The sequence below is a fragment of the Amblyraja radiata genome, chromosome 1 (genome assembly GCF_010909765.2).
Source record: "Amblyraja radiata isolate CabotCenter1 chromosome 1, sAmbRad1.1.pri, whole genome shotgun sequence".
Lineage (NCBI taxonomy): Eukaryota > Metazoa > Chordata > Chondrichthyes > Rajiformes > Rajidae > Amblyraja > Amblyraja radiata.
This window is the reverse complement of record NC_045956.1, coordinates 52,241,997-52,258,027: the sequence shown is the minus strand read 5'-3', so window position 1 is coordinate 52,258,027 and position 16,031 is coordinate 52,241,997.

Below are 16,031 nucleotides of genomic sequence, written 5' to 3'. Positions count from 1 at the left end.
CTCATTTTCAACCCATTATGCTTTTACTCTCCCCATCCATCACAATATCCTTTGCATTTGCTCAAAGATACCGATGTTTGAAGTCACAATTTTCGCAACACCTGCTGGCAAACTGTATCTCCAATAACCAAGTGTGTGTCACTGTCTAATGTTTAGACCTTTAGAGATACGGTGTGAAAACAGGCCCTTTGGCCCATCGAGTCCGTGCGAATCAGTAATCATCCCGTACACTAGCACTACCCTACACACGAGGGACAATTTACAATTTCCAGAAGCCAATTAACCTACAAACGTACACACCTTTGGAGCGTGGGAGGAAACTGTAGCACCCAGAGAAAACCCACACGGTCAATGGGAGGATGTATTAACTCTGTACAGACGGCACCTGTAGTCAGGATCAAACCCAGGTTTTTGGCGCTGTAAACAGCAACTCTCTGCTGCGCTACCGTGTTCTTTGGCATTGAAGGTCGATACATCATTTGATTCTGGGGAAGATGAGAGTTAATGTTCATAGTTCATGGAGGCACCTGACTGAAGTCAGAAACTGAATTCCTTGAGTATTAACTTAAATCCAAACCCATGGTCATCATGAATTACAAGAGTCATAGCCTCTAACACTTAATCAAACATGGGGGAGTCCCTACACTGCGTGTCTCCAAGTTAGTGCACACCTCATTGATATCAAAGGATTTAAGCTGGCTTGCTCCCTGCTTGCTACATGGTGGACAATAGGTCAGAAAATTGTCATGGAAGCTTGGCATGGCTGCAGTGAAAATCAAATACTTGAAGAGATTTCTGTGGTGCTGAGGGCACGATTTTCATTCTTTGTACAGGGATTATAAAACCGCCAAGTCTAAGTACAATGCACACTAACTGTGGTTGTAAATGAGCAGCATTGGCAACAATTGGAAGAGTTGAATGTGACCACAACATTTGTATGGGTTCCTGAAGTCTCGCTGATCCAGCAACACCAATTTTTTCAAAACCACCCATCACTGGCTCGGAGGTTATTTTGACAAGTATCTCCCCAGAGTTTCTTCCCCGCTTTAAATAAAGAGCGGACAGTCTCAACAAAGGGCTGGGTTATCTCTTTTAATGACTGAAATCTGTTCCCCATTGAATCCCGTTTGTATCATGTCTGTATTGCAGTCTTGTCCTTTATGCATCTATACCCACAAGCAGACTAACGTCAGCACATCCAAATAAAATTCCATCATCAAAGTTATTTTACATCATGGTTACCTTAGTAAAGGTCTTTAAAATGCAACGTTCCAACAATCTCGTTGAATTTTCTATATAATCAGCTTCCACGAACATGGATTATCCTTCAAATAGTCAACATCTTGACATTAGAAGTCAGCTTAAAGCACATTTTCATTTTGTGTAAACCATTGAGGGCAATACTTCTTCAGTGTAGGGCTGCCAGTTTTCAATGGAACTTTATTGTCACATTCTTTATTTGCCTACAGTTCAGTGACAATCCTTACATTGACTCCATTTAAACCTCACGCTGCCTCAGCAAGGCCAGCAGCATAATCAAGGACGAGTCAAACCCTGGCCGCTCTCTCTTCTCCCCTCTCCCATCGGGCAAAAGGTATAGAAGTGTGAAAACGCACACTTCCAGATTCAGGGACAGTTTCTTCCCAGCTGTTATCAGAAAAATAAACCATCCTACCGTAACCAGAGAGCAGTGCTGAAGTACTATCTATCTCATCGGGGACCCTCAGACTATCTTTGATGGGACTTTACTGGCTTTACCTTGCACTAAACGTTATTCCCTTATCATGTATCTGTACACTGTGAATGGCTCGATTGTATTCATTAATGTCTTCCCGCTGGCTGGTTAGCACACAACAAAAGCATTTCACTGGACCTTGGTAGACGTGACAATAAACTAATCTGACTGAACTGAATTCTACTATACATTTGGCACATTCAATAGTCTTTTATTGTCATATGTTCTAAAACGGAACAATGAAATAGTAAGATTAAACGAGAACTTACCAGTTTGAAGTTTGATCTGTATTTTATGAGGAGTTACGATGAGGGATTACGTGAAGAACCCCGCCAGGACGCATGCGTGTCATTCTTCAAAGCAGCGGTGTGAAATCACAGATAACTGTAATGACTAAACATAGTAAGATTAGAGAAGAGATACCAGTTAAGTATATGATCAGGGTGGGAGCGGAGGGCACGTTATCCCTCATCATAACTCCTCATAAAATACGGATCAAACTTCAAACTGGTAAGTTCTCGTTTAATCTTACTATTTTACTTCGGAGTCACGTGAGTGACTACGTGAAGATTTTAAAGCTCTGTGATTTCATGCCGTGGAAATGAGTCCATGCATCACGTTTGCCTTGACTGTGGGAGGAATTGTGTTAACATAATTTGGACATGAATTCGACATTGAAATCATAAAATTTGTTAACACAAATTTATAACCCCTTTTTATGGGTTTAAATTAATTTACAGAACTTAAAATTGTTTCTGCAAACGTTCCAGGTTTCATTACTGGTTTATTATAAAATAATTGGAATGTTTTTTCCCCCAGACCATCCTGCTGCCTTGAGGATTTGGTCCATTGGTACATCCAACTGTATTGCTGCCGATGTAGCTGCAGCCCTGGTGGAAAGAGATTTTAAAATATTAGTATCCACCCCAGCCTGTGTTAGCACCTGTTTCAGCCATCTTGAGATGGTCTGGACCGTCACTCTTGGTGTGGTTGCTAGTGGCTGACCAAAATGTGCCTTTTCATTGCCTCTTAGGATATTTGTTTTCTCCATGTATAACGACAGATGTCTTACTATACACAGATGGTCATCTGTTGGGTATGACCTAATTGTATATTGAGGCCTGCTGATCCTTTTCTGTTCTGCTTACTAACTCATAAATATGAAACGTAATATTTTCTGTTGAGGAAGTCATGTTATCCAGTCTAGTTTTTGCAGTGACTGTATCCTCTGTGCCGTGACCAATACCATTAGCATGACTGTTTTAATGTCAGTCTGTGTAGGGACAGAACTGTCGCTGGAGACCAATTCCTGAGCATCTTCAGGATTATTCTTACATCCTATATTTGGGAATATCTGGTTCTTGGGGATAGTATTAAAAATTCCCCTCATACGTTTTGTACCAGTGGGTGAGTCCCAACAGTGTAATGCTCTGTCCCCTGCCATAGGTAAGTCGATAGGGCACTTCTGGCGCAGTTGATGGCACTGTAACTGAGCCCCTCATCATAGTGGAGGCCTGCCAGATATTCCAGAACAGACGGGATGTTCATGTCTCTGATACCATGTTTGATACCACTGGGAACCATGGTTGTGTAGGCCAATCGGGTACTACCAATACCAGATGCAGAGTCTTGTTGTATTTCCTTAATACCCGACTGATGAGGCAGGAAAAGGAGGGAATGCGTAAATAAACAATTCCCCTCCCCCCCCCCCCCCCCCCCCCCAATGCAGCAAAAATGCATCTGTCGCCGCTGCCCCAGGGTCTGGTTCCCATGAAACATAATTTGATAACTGGTGGTTAAGTCTGGATGCGAATAAATCGATATCTGGTGTTCCATATTTGCTGTGATATCAGCAAATACTATTTTATTCAACATCCATTTGGTGTTTTCATTAAAATTGCGTGACCTGGTGTCTGCCACTGAATTTAGTCTTCCTGGTAGGTAAGTAGCTGATATCCAAATATGTCTCTGGATACACCATTGCCAAATTGTATAGCCAAATAGTCACAGGATGTCGATTTGTTTCCACCCTGTGCTACCATGGTGGTATTGGTATTGGTGGCTCCCCACCCAAGTGCACTGGCATCAGTTTGTAGTACCATGGAAGGGTTACTGACCATGATTGGATTGGAACAAAGCCAGATGTTATCTATCCACCATTTTAGTTCCATTTTAGCTTGATTGGTAGTTTCACAGATCTGTCAAAGTGACCTGCATAATTTAGAGTGCTTGTATTTTGCTCTCTGTAAGTTTTGGTAATGTAGAGGTCCAAATTGTGTGGCTGGAAAGGTAGTCATCATTATGCCAATTACTTTTGCTACCAATCTGATGGATGGTTTGCTGATGTCAGTGAGGTTATTGCAAGCCTCTATTAAATCTCTAGCCTTTGCCTTAGGCAGAGTCACCGACATGTGAACTGAGTCAATGGTGAAACCCCAGATAGTCCATATTAGTGGACGGCGTTAGTTTAGATTTAACTGGATGAAAAATGAATCCCAGTTTCCCAAATAACTTTTTTTGTGGCTGTTACAGTTTGTTTAGCCAATTCCAAAGTTTTGCCCACAATGAGTATGTCATCTAAATATGCCATGACCATGTGTGTACGTTTCCGTATAAACGCTAGGGCTGGTTTCAAAGTTTTTGTGAAACTGCCTGGGGCTGATGATAACCCATTTGGCAGTGCTTTATACTGTCAGAGTTGTCCCATCCAGTTGAATTTTAAGTAACATCTGTGGTCACCTCGTACAGGCACTGAATAGTAAGGATCTTTTAAATCGATGCTGGCCATTGAAGTAACCTTTGGAAATTAATTGTTAAGCAGTAACAAAGGTATCTATTTTGTCAGATCTATGATGATGCGATAACCATCATCTTTTTTGTTTTTGATAAATATATTGGACACGAATTCTAATGGTTCGTGTTGAGTTTTCTCAATTACACCTTTTATGTAAAGCCGCTTCAGTTCAGCTTGCGCTTTTGATTTTCCTTTATCAGAAGGCACGAACATTCGGTTCAGTATATGTTGAACTGGAGGGCTGTACTTGTGTATAAACTCTATTGTATATCCCTGGGTACTGCTTTAGATGTAAGTATCGGTTGTTATCATGCTCCATGCATTCAGAAAAGAGTGTAATCTCCACCCAATCTCCGTGCTTTTTGTATATTGTAGGGAACCAGACCCACCTACCTCCATAGTTACCAGTGGCAGGTTTACTTTTTGTAGGTTCTTCGCTGCTGTTGTCGCGCTGGGTCTGGATTTTCGGTTTGGTTGGCATTGGAGGTCCCCGCATCTTCCAAGAAGGCCGGCCTGGGCCATGGCCTAAAAAGACTAATGTTTTGGGTACCGGACCTTCGAGCTTTCACCAGTTCTGCTGGTGGGTGCGTGGGGGTGCTGTCATTGGCCGTAGTGGGTTCCAGTAGGTTCTCTTGTTCCTGCACCCCTTGCACACTTGTCTTTCCTTCTGCGGACCCCTCTTCCAGGTCAGCCCAGAACTGACCCGCAGTGCTCCCCTCTGATGAGGTAGAATCACTGTGCAGCCCTTCAAGAGGTACTGCTGTGGGTTTATCATACGGCCCACAGTGACCCGACTCCATCTCCCGGAGTCTGTCACGTTGGAGCAAAGCTCCATACACCGCTCCATCCGGCTCCAGCGCTCTCGGGCGCTGGCCGCCCGCGGTTGTTCAAAGTCGGACTCCTCTGAGTCCACGACCTTGTTTGTTTTGTGTCTAGCCTTTCCGCCCGGCCGCTTGGATCTGGCCGGTGCGGAGGCGACATCGGGCACAGCTGATCCCACTATCGGTGATCCGAGTGCCGCTGGCTGCTGCTGGCTGCCCGCTGCACCACGGTCATCCTTCTCCAGCTTTGTCCTTACTACCCTTCCGTGGAGTGGATATGGCCGGTGTGGAGGCGACATCGAGCACAGCTGATCCCATCTAGCCCACCAGCTTTGTCGCAGCCCGTTGGTTTCTCCACCTGCAATCAGCATGGTAAAAACACAAAAAAGACCGCAGCGCTTACCTGCAGGTCCAGGTTAAAATTGTCGCTACGGGTGAACGTCGTTCCACCCCGTCTACTGCCGTTATTGACTTGTCCAAAAGTCAACGGCCCCATTTAAATAGTCTCCCGCCTGGCCGTGGTGTTCTGGCCGGCGCGGGACCAAAAGTCGGCACAGCTGATCCCTTACGGGGCTTGTGCCTTCAGCTCTCCATACTGGCTGCAATTTTGGGCTCCAGGTCTTCCCCGGTTAGGTCTGGCTGGAAGAATTGGTTCACCATATCCAGCATGCCTTCTTTCACCCCAAGGCTACTGGGGGTATGTGGTTCTGTGACCCATTCAGAGTCTACCCAGAACAGATCCTCCGTGTTCTCCTCTGACGAGGAGGAGACACTATGCAGCCCTGCAAGGGGTACCGCTGTGGGGCTTATTGGGTTCCCACTGTGGCTAGCCTCCCTCTCCCGGAGTCTGCCACTTTGGAGGATCTCCTGGAGCAACCGCTCTAACCGGCCCCCGTGCTCACGGGCACTGGCCGCTCGCGGCTGCTCCTCGTCATGCAGTCGGTCAAACCGGCTCCAGTGCTCTCGGGCACTAGCCGCTCCCGGCTGCTCGTACTGCCCCGTCCGCTCGAACCGGCCCCGGTGCTCACGGGCACTGGCCGCTCGCGGCTCCTCAAAGTCCGACTCATCTGAGTCCGGCATTCGTGAGGTCTTTCTCTTCGCTTTCCCGCCCGGCCGAAAAGTGGATTTTGCCGTAGCGGGAGCGAAGTCGGGCACAGCTGACTCCAATTCAGAAGATTCCCGTGCCGTCGGCTGCTGCTGTTTCTGCTGGCTGTCCGCAACTCCGCGGTTCTCCCCCTCCAGCTTCTTCGCAGCCTTTCTCCTCGTTACTCTGTACATCTTGGGGAGGAGCCATCTTGGTGAACGGCTGCTAGCCAGCAGCCGTCTGTTTTAAATTCGTTTTTTTTATAGTTTTTAGTGAGTCCTGTTTTTTTTGTTTGTAGGGGATATGGTCTTTTTAATGTGGGGGGGTAGGTGTAACTATATTTTTCGGTCCCTACCTGGTTGGTGTGGCAGCCTTTTCTCCGGGCTGCCCGTCGACCCGTCCTCGTGGCCTACCAGCGGGCTTGGAGCGCCGTTTCCTGGCGGGGACCACCCAGCACCTCGGCCTCGGCGGTCCCCTGCCGCTGCTCTCTCTTCACACTGTGTTTTTGATTTTCTGTTTTTGGATTGAATTCTGTTTTTAATTTGTGTCTCTGTGATGTCTTTATTACTTGTTATATTCCGATTATATGTTATTCCGATTACTATGTAAGGTGTCCTTGAGACGTCTGAAAGGTGCCCATTAAATAAAATTTATTATTATTATTATTATTATCTTTCACCTAAAAATAAGTCGAAAAACGCAGAGTCCCTTACCTGCTGTTGTCGGCTTTTGAAATACTGCCGCTTGAGGGAGACATCCTCTCCCGTGCTGACTCGTTGCATAGCGTGAGGCGATAATGACACGCATGCATCCTGGCGGGGTTCTTCACGTAGTCACTCACGTGACTCCGAAGTAAAATTCTTATTTGCAGCAGTACCACAAAAATGTTTTTTTTTTAATCTGTAAAACCAAAATAAACTACATATAAAAGTTCAGTATATACATATATTAAAAAATACAAACAAATAAACAAACACCATTGATGCAAAATCAAAAAGATTGCCCCCAAGTCTATATAATTTGGAGCTTATTTTGAGGTTGTAGCCAGATGGTTGCAGGGAAGAAGCTGGATGTTACAGTTTTCAGGCTCCTATACCTTCTACCCAATGGAATACTAAGTATAAGAGTGCAAGATAGTAGACCACACTGTCAGTACACAAGAGTCGCCACGTGTTCAGCACCATTCTGTACCGTTCAAGTCTGAAATGTAATAAAATGTTAAAGAGTTTTAACTTGGCCATAAAGGCCCGTTGTCTAGGTGACCGCACTGGGTTGGAGTTACAGAGGTTAGTTAGCCAAGAGCATCGCGCCATAGGTGACTCAACTTCAGTGGAGAGGTGCAAAACAAGAGGAAGAGAATAATAATGATGGGGATTTTCCAAAGTTAGAGGGGACAGATTAATGTTGAGGTTTATTATTGTCATGCGTACCGTGATATAGTGAAAGGTTTTTGTTTGTCAAATCAAATTTGATAGGCCTGTACATGAATAATCAAATCACACATGTGTACAACAGGTAGAGCAAAGAGAAAACTATGATAGTGCGGAATATACTGGAATTTCTCAGCATTGTAGTTCCAGAGAAAGAGTCCAATGTCTGCAATGTGGTCAATTGGAAAATTGGAACTGTACCCTAACTCATGGAAGGACTGTTCAGAAGTCTGATAACAGAAGGAGAGAAGCTGTTCCTGAGTCTGGTGATACCCATTTTCAAGTCTCAATATCAATAGACAATAGACAATAGATGCAGGAGTAGGCCATTCGGCCCTTCAAGTCAGCAACGCCATGCAATGTGATCATGGCTGATCATCCCCAATCAGTACCCCGTTCATGCCTTCTCCCCATATCCCCTGACTCTGCTATCTAGCTCTCTCTTGAAAGTATCCGGAGAACCGGACTCCACCGCCCTCTGAGGCAGAGAATTCCACAGACTCAGAACTCTCTGTGATAAAAAGTGTTTCCGCGTGTCCGTTCTAAATGGCTTACCCCTTATTCTTAAACAGTGGCCCCTGCTTCTGGACTCCACCAACATCGGGAACATGTTTCCTGCCTCTAGCGTGTCCAAACCCTTAATAACCCTTAATGATTTGAGTTTAGATTAATGTCACGTGTTCTGAGGTACAGTCAAAAGCTTTTGTTGCATGCTAACCAGTTAGTGGAAAGACAATACATGATTACAATCAAGCCAACCACAGTGTACAGATATAGGGAATAACTTGAATAACATTTAGTGCAAGATAAAGTCCAGTAAAGTCCGATCAAGAAAGGAAGAGAGATGGAAGAATGGCTGGATGGGTCCAAGGGCCTGTTTCTGTGCTAAATGACTCTATGACTCTGTAACCATTACAGGCACATGGTTGTAAGCTCATCAAGACTGTGAACTGTATCTTTGATGGCTATTAAACATTTCAGAAGGGAAGGCAAATAGGAAAAGGAGGTGGGCTAGTTCTATTGAAACAGGATGAGTTCACTGCAGTGGTGAGAAACAATGTTGGCTCAGAGCTCAGAATGTACTATCAGTCTGGACAGACATAAAGAGAATGGCTGAATGTAATGTAAATATAAGGCAGAGGAATTAATGGGAAATAGAGAAATGTAAGGCTTTCCAATAATTATTTTGGATCAGTTGGACATTCCTATAATAATAGAAGATAATCAAGGGCTATGAGAAGGAATATCAAATGATCTCTATCACAATAGAAAAAAAACTAGGCAAACCAACGGTAAAGACTGGGAGATCTTCTGGACCTGATGAGTTTAAAGGATGTGGCTGTAGAGAAACATAGAAAACATAGAAAATAGGTGCAGGAGTAGGCCATTCGGCCCTTCGAGCCTGCACCGCCATTCGATATGATCATGGCTGATCATCCAACTCAGTATCCCATCCCTGCCTTCTCTCCATACCCCCTGATCCCTTTAGCCACAAGGGCCACATCTAACTCCCTCTTAAATATAACCAATGAACTGGCCTCAACTACCTTCTGTGGCAGAGAATTCCACAGATTCACCACTCTCTGTGTAAAAAATGATTTTCTCATCTCGGTCCTAAAAGACTTCCCTCTTATCCTTAAACTGTGACCCCTAGTTCTAGGGGTCACAGATAGTAGATATATTGGCTACAATCGTGCCAAATTCATCAGGTTCTGAGGAGTCTAGTGAATTTTTGGAATTTTGGATAAGTTTAATAGTTTTTGGAAAACTGGAAATGTTACATCCAATATTCAAGGAAGAATGGAGAGAGAGGACAAGAAACTATCGGGCTGTTAGCCTGAATCTGTCATTGGAAATGGTGGCATCCATTGTTAAATAGGTAAATGGAGGGCAGTTTCAAAATATCATAAAATGTTATTTTATAAAAACAAGCAGTCAAAATAGTTTATGTAAAGGAAATTATGCTGATAAATTTTCTGGAGTTATTATTGTCACATGTACTGAGCTACAGTGAAAAGCTTATGTGTGTATGCTATTCAACAACATCAAATCATACTATACATGAGTACAATCAAGCCATACACAAGTACAACAGGTAGTGCAAAGAGAAACATACCAGAGTACAGAATATAGGTTTACTCCATAGCTATCTCCGTGAAATAGCTTAGATGGGGGGGGGGGGGGGGCATTCAGTAGTCTAATAACAATGGGGAAAAGCTGCTCCTGAATCTGGTTGAAGGTGCCTTCAAGCATTTGTATCTTCTGCCAGACAGGAGAAGGGCAAAAGGGGTCCTTACACAGCCTTGCTTTTCCGACGCAATGTAAAGTGTTGATGATGAATGTAACAAACTTGGTTAAAGAAGAACTAATGAATGTCATGAAATTGAATTTCTAGAAGTGGTTCAATCAGATACCACATAAAATGTTACAGGAGCACATGGTGTAGTTGTAATATATTGGATGAGGATTGGATGAGGATGGTGATTGCTAAAAATGGAGAAACAGAATTGAATGAACTGAGCCATTTTTGGATTAGCAAATAGTAACAGGTTGTGTGCCATAGGGATCTGTATCAGGGTCCTAGTTTGTTACCAATCCATGAAGGGACCAAATGATGATCAGGAATGGGTAGGAATGAGCAGGATTGGGAACACAAAATGCAGCAAAAGTGTGAAGTTAGCAAAGTTGACAGGAAGAATTAGAAGCAAATTCTTTTTTTAAAGTGGAGTGAGACTACAACATTTTAGCACAAAGAGATCTGGAAGTCCTAGTTACTGAAGCTCAAAAACATTAGCTCGTTGGTGCAGCAAATAATTCAAAAGGCTAATTGGAATGCTGCCTTTTATTGCAAGGGCTTTGCAATATAAAGCTTTTTTAAAATTTATTTTATTTTATTATTTATTTCGAACAGAATAAAAGAATAAAAAGCAAGTGTGAAACAGCATACAAATTTTGATGCAACTTTTAGGAGTGCCAGACAACTACAGCACTGTACATAGTTTTAATCTCTAGAGTTAAGAAGGACATGCTTGCATTGGAAGCAATGGAGAGATTAGGTCCAAGGATAAAGAGGTTAATCCTCAAAGAAGCATTAAGTAGCTTGGTTAAAAGAATGAGAAGTGACATTATTGAACCATGTCAGATTCTGAAGGAGAAATCAAAAGCACACTCCCTTTCTTAGAAATGGGAAGAAGAGAAAAGAAGTGAAATGTTGCAGAGATGGTTGTGGGATGGGAAGGTGGAGGGGTGGGCAGGGATGTGCAGAACAAAGATAATATTTCCAAGAGGGTAGGTAAGGTCTATTGGATTATTGCCGGCCATCAGATGGTGATTACACTTCTTTGCCTGGCTTAACTTAAAAAAGGTATCCTTCCCTAAAAATGATATAGGAATGTTGGAGTCAGAACAATTCACCAGGCTATCCTGGGATGAGAGGTTTTGCCCACCAAGAATAACTAATAGTTTGAACTAGCATTGAGTAGAATTTAAAAGAACAAAGGGTGTTCTTATTCAACCTTTTTCCCAGGATGAAAAAATCAAATACTAGAGGGCGTAGCTTTAAGGTAAAAGGGGCAAAGTTCAAAGGAGCTGTGCAGGGCAAGTTTTTTTCACAGAGGGTGATGAGTGCCTGGTACACGCTGCCAGGGGTGATGGTTGAGTCAGATTCAATAGTGACATTTAAGAGACTTTTGGATAGGCACATGAATGTGCAGGGAATGGAGGGATATGGATTATGTGCAGGCACAAAAGAGTTGATCTCGGCATCATGTTCAGCACAGGCATTGTAGGCCGAGGGACATGTTCTTGTGCTGTACTCTATGTTCTATGTTCTATGGAGATGGATAAATATTTGATAGATTGAAGAATGGGGATATACCAAAGAAGCGGAGTTGTGGCCAGCCTAGATCAGCCATGATCATATTAAATAGTGCGGCTGACTTGAATAGCTTAATGGCCAACTCCTGATCCTATGTTGTCTTGTGTTCTTGTATACTAATGGCGAGAGAAAAACGGAGCCAATATCATAGATTGATGACTTACAGCCGCAATGACCATGACCAGGAGATGAGGAGGTGTTTCTTTAGTGAGAGGGTGGTGAATCTATGGAATTAATTGCCACAGTTGGCTGTGGAGGTATTTTTAAGGTGGAGATTCACAGATTATTCATTAGTAAGGGTGTCAAGGATTATGGTGAGAAGACAGGAGAATAGAGTAGAGAGGGATAGATCAGCCATAATTGAATGACGGGGTAGACTCGATTGGGCCGAATGGCCTTATGCTGTTCCTGTGAACTTATGAACTTATGACCAGTTCTGACACATAAAGAGAAGGTGAGTTATCATAAGTTGTAGAATTCAGTTCCCAAGGCAGAAGATGAAGTTTCCTTCCTCAAGCTTGCTCCAAGCCTTATTGTGGCAATGAGGGAGGCCACAGACTGAGAGGTCGAAGTGGGAGTGGATGGGGAATTAAAGTAGTGAGCAACAGGAAACCCAAGATTGCTCCTGCACATCTGAGGGGTCTTACAGAGTGGATGTTGAGAGGATGAGTTCTCCAGCAGAGGCACCCAGAAAATAGTGGGCATAATTTCAGAATAAGGCGGTCCCCATTTTCAAAATGGAGATGCAGAGAAATTGCTTCAGTCAGAGAATCATGAATCGTTGGACTTCTCCATCCCAGAATATATTTGTAGAGGAGGAATCATAGAGACATAGGGTTACATATTACATCGGTCTACATTTCATCGGTAATTAGAATCCAATAGGAAAATCATTGAGTATAGATAAGGTAGAGATTGACAGACGTTTAATTCACAAGAGAATCAAGGGGAATAGGGAGAGTGGGACTGGGGTTTTGAGACCAAGGTTGAATCAGTCATGAGATTACAATATGGTGGAGGGACCCCCTGACCTCATTTTGTTCCTGTTCCTCATACCCTTGTGTTCCTGTACACCATAGTCATACAGCATGGAAACAGGCCATTCGGCCCAACTTGCCCACACCAACCAACATGCCCCATCTACACTAATCCCACCTGCCTGCATTTGGCCCATATCCCCCAAAATCTATCCTATCCATGTGCCTGTCCAAATGCTTTTTCAATTGCTATGATAGTAATTTTTGATATAATTACCCATTTCTTAAAGAGACAATATAACTTTAATAACTGAACCTGGAGTTCTACTAATATAAAAATGGCCCCTTTAATCATAAGTACTGGAGTAACTCAGCGGGTCAGGCAGCATCCCTGGAGAACATGGATAGGTGACATTTTGGGTCAGTACTCTTCTTCAGACAAATAATCAATTTACAGATAGTCATTGATAGAGAGATACAGCATGAAAACCAGCATTTTGCCCTTTGAGTCCACACAGACTATCAGCCACCCATTTTACCCTTCTACATTAATCCACTATTGTTCTCCCCACATTCTCTTCAACTCCCATACACACTGGAGTTAATTCACAGTGGCCACTTTTAACTTTGACGTGGACTCGCTGGGCCGAAGGGCCGGTTTCTATGCTGTACCTCTAAACTAAACTAAACTAAACTAAACTAAACCAGCTATTTAATAGCAGAAACAATGAACTACAAATGCTGATTTGCAAAACAAAGACACAAAGTGCTGTAGTGATTTAGAGGGTCAGGCAGCATCTATAGATAACACACAGATGTTGTTTCTGTTTGGTTCTGACCCTTCGATGTAAGGAGATCGTTTGCCACCTATCCATGTTCTGCGGAGATGCTGCCTGGCCCGCTGAGTTACTCCAGCACTTTTTTATCTTATTTTCAACTATTGATTAGGCCATATTTCACCAAATATTTATTCTTATAGATGAAATAATGCCGAGGCCTTAATAATGGCGCATGTTTAACGTCACTTATTTATGGTTAAAGGGGGCATATTTCCAGTTTATAATATACCAAGAATCTTATGCACTTTCAATTACACTTTCAATGGAGGTCCTATAGCGCCAAACAGTGGCATGAAGCTGAAATTACAGCATGAAATAGGGATGGACAAAAAGCATAAAGTACAAGCCCTGAATTTTAACTCAAACTAGACAACTATTCGTGCAAATATTTCAGGATAAATTCATTCCCTGTAATAAAATGAAGAAATAAAAAGTACAGCTACTTTTGCATCTTTGCCTAAAGTTTTATTTTACTGTCCAATCATATAAACGTATGATGATATTATGATTTTCGATCTGTTAGTTTTATTTCATTCAGTAAGCTACTTTCTCGTATTATTATTATTATCCATTATTGAGATACAATTAAACTGCAGGAAGTTTTTTATAATCTTAAATTTAAGTTTCTCATAGCAATGAAGCAAAAGGAAACTCAAGAGGAGCATAAAATCTGGCATGAACTGACTGCATATCCAATATAATCTGTAATAATGATTTCTTATGCTGTATATCCAATATAACCCATAGAAATTCTTTATTGCCTGCCTTACCTTTAGATTTTGTGGTGCTAAACATCTAATTTAATAAAATGTGAAACGGTGAATGGCTTGCTACCAGGGATATTCCCATCAGCCGCAAGTGTGGTCTGCAAAATCCTCCATTCACTACTGGAAGCCAACTAGTTGATGGATTAGCCCACCCAATAGCACCACCAAGTTTAAGGAACTGCCATGTTGGAAACATTATGGGCCCATCTTCACCCTCTGTTATTATTGATCTTTCTATCAGTGCCTGAAAGATAATTGTCATCCATCTCATAAAATATTATTGGATATTCAATGCCATGTTGGTATTATTTTATACTGGTATTATTTTATAATGCCAACTTGTTGAGTGTTCAGAGCAGACCTTGGTAATGTTCAACCAACCAATGCTGTTTGAAAAGCACCAAGAGTGCTCGGTCTGTGCTACATTAACATGTGAGACCTAGTCTGATGGGCTGAATGTACTTTCTATTCTATTTCTTAAAAACTGAGGTTAGTATGGAGAGCAGCATAATAACTTCATTCAATTCCATTCAAGAAAGTTCATACGGATAACTTTGTTTTGAATTGAATTGAATCCTTTATTTGTCATTCAGACCTGACATTCGGTCTGAACGAAATGTTGTTGGGGATAGTAAAGAGAAAGATTCAATAAGAACTTCAGGGACAACTTTTTCACACAGAGGGTGTGGGCATATAGAATGAGCTGCCAGAGGAGATTGTTGATGCAGGTATTATGACAACATGTAAAATACATTTGGACAGGTACATGGGCAGGAACGGTTTAGAGGCATATGGGCGAAAAATGGGTGTGGGACTAGTTCCAACATCTTGGTTGGCATGGGCAAGTAGGATGAATGGCTCGTTTCCATGCTTTATGACTCTATATTGTTCGTAGAGTCATAGAGTCACAGGGTGATACAGTGTGGAAACAGGCCCTTCGGCCCAACTTGCCCACACCGGCCAACATGTCCCAGCGACACTAGTCCCACCTGTCTGTGTTTGGCCCATATCCTTCCAAACCTGTCTAACTTTTTCTTAAATGTCAGGATAGTCCCTGTCTCAATTACCTCCTCTGACAGCTTGTTCCATACACCCACCACCATTTGTGTGAAAAAAGATGCCCCTCGGATTCCTCTTAAATCTTTCTGCCTTCACCTTAAATCTTTGTCCTCTGGTCCTCAGTTCACATACTCTGGGCAAGAGACTCTGTGCATCTACCTGATCTATTCCTCTCATGATTTTATGCACCTCTATAAGATCACCCCTTGTTGTTGTTTGTGTTGAGCAACAAAATGGGATGGGTTGATGCTGATATCAAGCAGTAAATCTGGTAAAGTATACTATTGTTCCAGCACTGCCAGGTATGGTAGTGGAGGCAGAAAGGGTAGGGGCATTTGAGAGGCTTTTAGATAGGCATGTAGATATGTGCCTGTATGGATAAGCACAGAGGTATGTATTACGTGCCGAAAGAGGAGATTAATTTAATTTGGCATCATGTTTGGCACAAACATTGTGGTCTGAAGGGCCTATTCTGTGCCGTAGTGTTCTATAGTGTATGTTTTATTCTTCACCGGTAACAGCCTTTCCTTTGATGAGAGACACTAAGTGCTGGAGTGACTAGCAGGTTAGGCAGTATAGCCGGAAAAAAAATGGGTGATGTTTCGGGTCTGGACCCCTCTTCAGACTCAGTTCTTCCTTCGATGAGCA